Source organism: Nycticebus coucang, chromosome 9 (genome assembly GCF_027406575.1).
Source record: "Nycticebus coucang isolate mNycCou1 chromosome 9, mNycCou1.pri, whole genome shotgun sequence".
NCBI lineage: Eukaryota > Metazoa > Chordata > Mammalia > Primates > Lorisidae > Nycticebus > Nycticebus coucang.
Genome location: NC_069788.1, coordinates 85304400 through 85312754, shown reverse-complemented (window position 1 = coordinate 85312754; position 8355 = coordinate 85304400). Strand labels below are relative to the sequence as shown.

General features: G+C 35.1%; 1 non-coding gene across 1 annotated transcript; it reads left to right on the top strand.

Annotated features, from left to right (window-relative positions):
* Positions 1–5811: 5811 nt before the first annotated feature.
* LOC128595072 (U6 spliceosomal RNA) lies at positions 5812–5916 on the top strand. Its single transcript, XR_008382761.1, has one exon. It is a non-coding gene; the product is annotated as a U6 spliceosomal RNA (small nuclear RNA).
* The last annotated feature ends 2439 nt before the right edge of the window (positions 5917–8355 follow it).

Genomic DNA, 8355 nt, shown 5'->3' with positions numbered 1-8355 from the left:
AGGGGAGTAAAGAATTGAGGAGTTGTGTCTATATCTCAAGTAAGAGGGTTAATGCAGGCAACCCTAGCCATAAACTGAAAGAACCATGTTCCTGACAGCCATTCATAGGGAAGTCCCCGGGAAGAGCAATTTCATGCACGTTTCATAGAGAGAATTCACAGACGTAAATGATGAAAGGCATTCAGCATACTACCTGAACATATTAAGTTAGTAATAATTATTATGATATAGTAATTTAACAACCAGAAAAAAAGCTTTTTCAAAAAAGAAAAAAGAGAAAAGGAATAAAATTGCGTGAGGAGCACAGCCTTCAGCGTCTGCCAGGTAGCTCTGTCTGAAGTCTGTCCTGGGGTTACTCACCACCCACACTGTGTGTTCCTCTGTCCTCCATTCCTTTCTCTCTTCCACTCCCTTCTCTCTTCTTTTCTTCTTCCCTCCTTCCCTTCCTCTCTTCTTTTTACTGGACTCAAGTGCACAGACCGGAATAACTGGAACTCTGGTTCATAACACACTTCCGTGTCATTTGTTAGCTACATATGTGTGTGTATACTTTTTAATCATATGCAACCATAATTCTACCTTTTGAAATGAAAGCTGGGTCCTTGACAATAACATTTAGCCAAGACCTCCCCACACATGATCTCAACCCCTGCTATCTCTCACCAAGGGAACCATCATCTTCAATCTTCAGCTCATCTTTAACTTGACTAATTTTTAAATATATTAATTATCCTTATGTGTACTCCTAAATTAACCTGGATGGAAGTGGAAGACATTATTCTTAGTAAAGCATCACAAGAATGGAGAAGCATGAATCCTATGTACTCAATTTTGATATGAGGACAATTAATGACAATTAAGGTTATGAGGGGGGAGGAAAAGCAGAGAGAGGGAAGGAGGGAGGGCGGCGGGGCCTTGGTGTGTGCCACACCTTCTGGGGGCAAGACATGATTGCAAGAGGGACTTTACCTAACAAATGCAATCAGTGTAACCTGGCTTATTGTACCCTCAATGAATCCCCAACAATAAAAATTTAAAAAAAAAAAAAAGAGTACTTGTTATCTTACTGGTTTTAAACTTTATAAAATAGATATTTTGCTATTACATGTATTGGGGACTTTTTCATGTAATATTATATTGCTAATATTCAGCCTTTAGGTGTGAATTGATTCTGACTGATGTCTAATATTCCATCTTGTGACTATATCATAAATAATTTCTCAGTCATAAATTGATTCTGACTGATGTCTAATATTCCATCTTGTGACTATATCATAAATAAGGAGAAAATGTTTTTGCTCTTGATTTTTTGTAATTATGAGCAGTGCAGCTATAATGTACCTATATATGTGTGTGTGTATATATATATATATATACAAGATTTTTTTTTTTTTTTTTGTGGAGACAGAGTCTCACTTTATCGCCCTCAGTAGAGTGCTGTGGCATCACATAGCTCACAGCAACCTCCAGTTCCTGAGCTTAGGTGATTCTCTTGCCTCAGCCTCTCAAGTAGCTGGGACTACAGGCGCCCACCACAATGCCTGGCTATTTTTTTGTTGCAGTTCGGCTGGGGCCGGGTTTGAACCCACCACCCTCGGTATATGTGGCCGGGCCCTACTCACTGAGCCATAGGCGCCATCCTATGCAAGATTTTTTTTTTTTTTTTTTTTTTTGTAGAGACAGAGTCTCACTGTACCGCCCTCGGGTAGAGTGCCGTGGCGTCACACGGCTCACAGCAACCTCTAACTCTTGGGCTTACGCGATTCTCCTGCCTCAGCCTCCCGAGCAGCTGGGACTACAGGCGCCCGCCACAACGCCCGGCTACTACGCAAGATTTTTTAAAGAGTATTTACAGAAATGGAACTCCAACGACTGTTGTTTTACTGAAAATTCAACTTTAGAAGGTAATGACAAAATGGTTTCTAAGGTATTCTCGCCATTTTTTTTTCATCAGTGATGTGAAGAAGATGCTATGCATTTAATTATATCTGTCACCTGCAGTTGTTAATATTACCAATTGAAATTATATAAAACACAATCCTTGGTCTTGTTTTAAATTTCCCTGTGACCAAATATGTTGAACATCTCTTTATATATTTATTGATATTATTGTTCATAGGAGTTTTGCTTATTTTTCAAAATGTTTATTTGATTTTTATGTCAACTCTTTGTTATATGTTCATTGTATCCTAGTTAATACCTTATCTTTCACTTTCTTTAAGGTGTGTTTTAATTAATTTAATATGATGCATTTTTACCTTTTGTTTAACAGTTAATAATTTCATATATAATTTAAAAGTCTATTCAATCCTTGAGATCTAAAACATATTTCCATTTATTTTCTACAGACACTTTCTGTTTTGTCTTAAACATGAGGTCTTAATCCACCTAGAATTACCTTTGTACATGGCAGATAGCAGAGGTTCAAGTTCAATTTCCTGTTTTTACATATGGATTACCATTTTCTCAATTGATTTTGTAGAATCTATTCTATCCTCCATAATCTCACATGCTGCTCTAATGCATACCAATTTCCCCTTCACGTGTACATACTTTTTTTAGTCAATGTATCTTGTATTTTCGCTCTCTTTCCATTCCCCTGTGATGCTTATAGCTTTATAATAGATACACCTATCTGATATCACTCCTTCCTGCTTTACTAAATTTGCAGATTTAATTTTTATTCTTTACTACCTGTTTTAGAAATCGTTTTTTGAGCTCTGTACCTGGAACTACATTGAATAAAGACATCAATTGGGGGAGAATTTATATCTTTATAATCTTAAGCTTTCCTATCTGTGAACATGGTATATTTCTCCATTTATTTAGGTATTATGGACTATCTGTTATTAAAATTTCTGTAAGGAATACCTCAACAGTTTTCATTCTTTGTCCTCCATTGTTTCTCCAGAGTGCTCTGGGGAAGGGATTCCACAGTTAACGTTCCTTCGGAACCTTGCCCACACCCAAAGTGAAAGTCCTCCTGTCTCCAGTTTCCCTTTTTGCCTCTAATGAAGTTGCTTGTCAATGTCAGCACACATCATGCATTCCACACCTAAGTTTATGTTTCTTCCTCTGTGCTTAATGAACTCTTTTTTCTTCTCATCTTCGTTAATGCCTATTCACTTGCTGTCACTCAGCTCATGCATCACCTTTTCTAGGAGAGCCTTTGTAACCTTCCAGCCTGGGTGAGTTTCCCATAATTCATTCATTGTTTTCATTCATCAAACATTCATGTTTACATCTCACATAAGCCTTCCAAAATTCAATAGAACCGATCAGTCCATAGGTTTGCATCACTCATTGGACTAGGACCATAGACAGAGATTTTATTTGTCTTTGGTTTTTCAGGACCTAACTTAGAGTCCTTCATACATACAACATTCTTTAAATGTTTGTTCAATTAAGCTGCAATGTTATCTTAATAATCTAGAGGTCACAGGGCTGGAGTCTAGGCTAAGTCAACATCATTAAATCTTTATGTAAAAAAAAGCCAAAAAGAATAGCCAAGGGATCTGAATCTTAGTTTTTCTTTTTCCCTGAAATTATGTGAGACTTTTGATGGACATTTCTGTCTCAGCATCAGTCTTTTCATGTATATCATGGGCATAATTCCTGGTTTTCACACCCAGTTCTAAGTATCTTGAATTTCAAAAGAGGGACAACATTGTAGAAAGTGTCCAATGTCTTAAAAACACAAGCAAGATCTCTACACAGGGCTTTGCTTTAGATAAGCCCATTATGACCCTCAGCCTTTTCAGAGAAACATCAGGTGCATTGTGTAGCATTATACTCTTTCAGAGGATTGTTATATACACAGCACAATGAATCTCAAGCATATTTGTGTACATACGTGATTGTGTGTATATATTAAACTTTAATTGACAGGTAGTCTTTTCTAAGGCACTCATTTAAAATGATAAAATGCAAAGACTACGCTTTTCTACTTCAGAAATGAAACAACTATTTAAACATTAAATTTAAAGATTTATTATATTCTATGTTTTAATGACATGTATAAGGACCTTTCTATATTGTTTCGATGAAATCAACAGTGAAACTATACATTAAAGATTCAATTCTATTTTATTATGCCCTTAATCCCATTTGGGGGGTAAATTTCTTATCACTAAGCACCATTTAAGATTTTTATGAAACACTTGATTATTTTGACAACCGAGGCAGCCGTGGCCATACCACAATAATCACATTTTTCAAAGAGAGAGTGAGTCCTTAACTAGCATGAGTGGATTCAAAACTAAGCTGTGGAAAATCCACTGGTGGTAAGGTGATGTCTCTGCTTGAGGTCACTGTGGGGCTTGAGGGAGCGCTGGCAGGCGGGGAGCAAAAGAGTGTCTGTGCTCTTTTAATAATTATTAAATATTTAAAATATAAATAGTAATAAAAATAAGTCCATATTCCCAGACACAGATATAACAATGGAACCAATACATCACCCTATCTGCTTCTGATTTCTTTAAACTAACACACCAGAGATCAAGTTTAATTTCCCTTTGCAGGTCTCTCATTCCCCTTTATTTTTCCCTTAGAGGTCTTTAGCATTTTGAAATTGTTGTGTATCCTTCCCATTCATATATTTAAAATTCATGTTACCTATCCTTTCTTTTATAAATAATGAACAATATTGTGTGGTATGAGTTAAAAATGTATATTAATAGTATCATACTGAATATCCGTGTGTCATTGCTTTTTTTTACTCAAAATTGTTTTTAAGATTTATCCATGTCGATACACACAGATCTGGTCCATTCGTTTTAACAGCTGTGCCTCTATAATCGTCAGGGGTCTTGGTTGCAAACAACAGAAACTGACTCTCATTAAATTAAGTAGAAAAGGATTTAATTAGAAGGATGTTGGGGGATTGACAAGAGAAACAGACAGAATCTGAAGATACAGGCTCAGGAAAAGGGCAGTTAGAGGAGAGGCCAGGAGGCTGAAATCATACATCTAATCTTAGCAAAAGAAATACGGCTGGGTACGCCTGATGGGACCTCTGCAATGTGCCTCCCATCAGCACACCACTGCAACCAGCATCACTGAGCTACCAATGTCACCCCGTCTGCCACCTTTGCTGCTACTCATGGACACTGCCATTTCCATCTTCATTCTAGTATCCCATTGATCCCTTTACCTTTCAGGTACTGTCTTATGTCCTGAGATCAGAGTACCAAATAAAACAAAGCATTTACCCTCATAAGGCTTAACAATACTCTAAAGGGGAAGACAGATAAATTAGCTATATTTATATCTACATCTATACCTGTATTTACACAATTGGTAACCCATGCTCAGGATTCAAAGTCTAGCATTTTGGAGGAATGTGTGACTGTTCAAGTTCAGATCCTATCTATACTACACCTGTCAGGAAGCCAGAAGAAGAATTGTGTACAGCCCTCCCTCCTCCCTCCACTCACCCTCCCCCTTGTCTCTCCCACCTCTCCCCTCCTTTTGGCTGGACTATATTTGTGTTTCATCATTTGTATAAATGTGTAAGTGTACATATATTGGTTTCATAAGATTATTTAATACATTGCTTACCTTTTTTTCCATTCTCGAGATACTTTACTAAGAAGAATATGCTTCAGGGCAGCGACTGTGGCTCAAGGAGTAGGGCACTGGCCTCATATGCTAGAGGTGGCGGGTTCAAACCCAGCCAGGGCCAAAAACTGCAACAACAGAAGGAAAAAAAAAAAAAGAAGAAGAAGAATATGCTTCAACTCCATCCAGGTAAACATAAAAGATGTAATGTCTCCATCTTTTTATGGCGGCATAGTATTCCATAATATACATATACCACAATTTGTCACATATACCAAAATTGGAACGATACAGAGAAGATTAGCATGACCTCTGCACAAGGATGATACACAAATTCGTGAAGGTTTCCTCCTGTTTTTCAAATGCCTTTGCCACAAGCAGTCAATAGCCGGAGTGTTATAATTTTAACGCCATCAAAGTCTTTGGGTAGAGATAAGTTTTTATTTATCTTGGGCAACCACCTATGAATGGGATTACTAGTTATAATATGGTAAACATGATAACTTTCTAAGAGACTGTGTTTCACATGATTGCACCATTTTTTATTCCTAGCAGCCACGCATGAGAGCTTCAGGAGTTATGGGTGCTCTGTGTCTTCACAGACGCTTGGTAGTCTGAGTCATTTTAAATGTAGACGTTCTAGGGGCTGTACGCTGCTTTTTAAATTATAGTTCCAATTTATTTTTCCCTAAAGACAAATGATGTTGAGTGCTTTTTCATGCGTTTATTTGCCTTCCCCATATCTTCGTTGGTGAAATGTCTGCCCAGCTCCTAAAGACCCAATTCTAAAAGTCAGGTGCTATTCCTTATTATTATTGAGTTGTGGGAGTTCCTTATATATGAATACTGACAATTTGCAAATATTTTCTCCCAGTCTCTTTATTTTCTTAACATTATCTTCTGAACAGCAGTTTTTAATTTTTATGAAGTTCTATTTATGATTTTTTTCTTTTCATGTTTATTTTGTGTATTTGTGAAATCTCTGCCTAGCTCAAGGTCACTACTATTTTTTCTTATGTTTCTAGCTATAAAACAGTTTTTAGTTGCTCTTATATTTACATGTATAATTCACTTGAAATTCATCATTTATATAGCATTAAGTAAGCATTTAGATTCATTGTTTTCGATCTGGACATCCAATTGTTTAAGTACCATTAGTTGAAAAGGCTATTATTTTGAATTACTTTGGCAGCTTTGTTGAAATTCAATTGACCATATATGTGAAGGTCTGTTTTTCCACTTTCCATTCTTTTCATTGATCTATTATGTCTGTCTCTCCACCAATAGCACAATGGCTTGATTACTGTAGTTTTATGGTAAGCTTAAATTTAGGTATTATAATTCTTCAAGAAGTGTTTATTAAGATTTTATATTACCATGTAAATTTTAGAATCAGCTTTCCAATTCAAAAAATTTCTACTGGAATTTTAATGAGATTTTATTCATTCCATAGTTGAATTTAATAATATTGAATTGAGCAATACTCTTTCAACACATAACATGTTTTATCTCTATATTTCTTTAACTTAATTCAGCAGTGTTCTATAGCTTTTAATGCACAGATCTTGTAAATAGTCTGTTACATTTGTCCCTGTGTATTTCATTTTTATTTTTTACATTCTGGTAAAGGGTATTGTTTATTGTTATTTTGATTTTTAAATGTCCTTTTCTAGTATGAGAAACACTTTTAATTTTTATACATTGACTGTATCCTGTGGTTTTGCTAAACTCACGTATTAGTTACAGAATCTTAAATATATATGTACATATATATTAGAATTTACTACATAGATAATCACGTTTCTATTAATGAAAACTCTTACTTCTTTTGTATTCTAATTTGATGCCGTTTATGTCTTTTTCTTGCCTGATTGCACAAGCTAAGACCTCCAATAATAATATTATAAACACAAATGGTAAGCAGGGACATTTATGCCTTGTTATTGTTTTGAGGGGGAAAGCATTTAGTCTTTCACTATTAAGTACGAATTTAGCTTTAAGTTTCTGCTAGATTCCCTTTAGCAGGCTGAGGAAGTTCCCTGCCATTCCTAGTTTGCAGAGTTTTAATCACGAATGTGTATCAAATTTAGCAAATATATTTCTGCATCCATAGAGATAATTTTTCTTTTTTAGCCTACTATTGTAGTGAATGACATTGAATGATTGTAGAAGGCTAAACTAATCTTGCTTGATGGGATAAACATCTTTTGGTTATGATGCATTATGACCTTTTTGTGTATGCTGTACTTGATTTGGGGAAGAAATTCTCAATGATTTTTGCATCTATGTCCTTGAGTGATATTTCTGTGTAGTGTCTTTTAAGTATAATATCTTCGTCCAGTTATAGTGTCACAATAATAAAAGATTCATAAAATTATTTGTTTGGCATAAAGTTGTTTATAATATTTCATTATTGTCCATTTTTTATTTTTAGCATTGATAGAGATGCTTTCTCTTCTTCTCCATGAGGGTAATTTGTACCCTCTTCCTTTTTTACCTCAATCATCTTTCTAGCAAGTCATTAGTTTTATTAATCTTTTTAAAGAATTAAGATTTTAGCTGCATCAAATTTTTCTTTTTTATTATTTTCTACATCAATGAATTATGCACTTAGATTTTATTCTTTCCTTCTTTTGATTGTTCTGGGTGTACTTAGCTCTTTTTATTCTTTAAGTTTCTTTTTTGGAAGATTGTTTTATACATTTGAGGTACCTCTTTTCCTACTATAAGCATTTAAAAAACTGCTTTAGCTTTATGTATTTCATTCGTTTTGATATGTTGTGATTTCATTTTTAA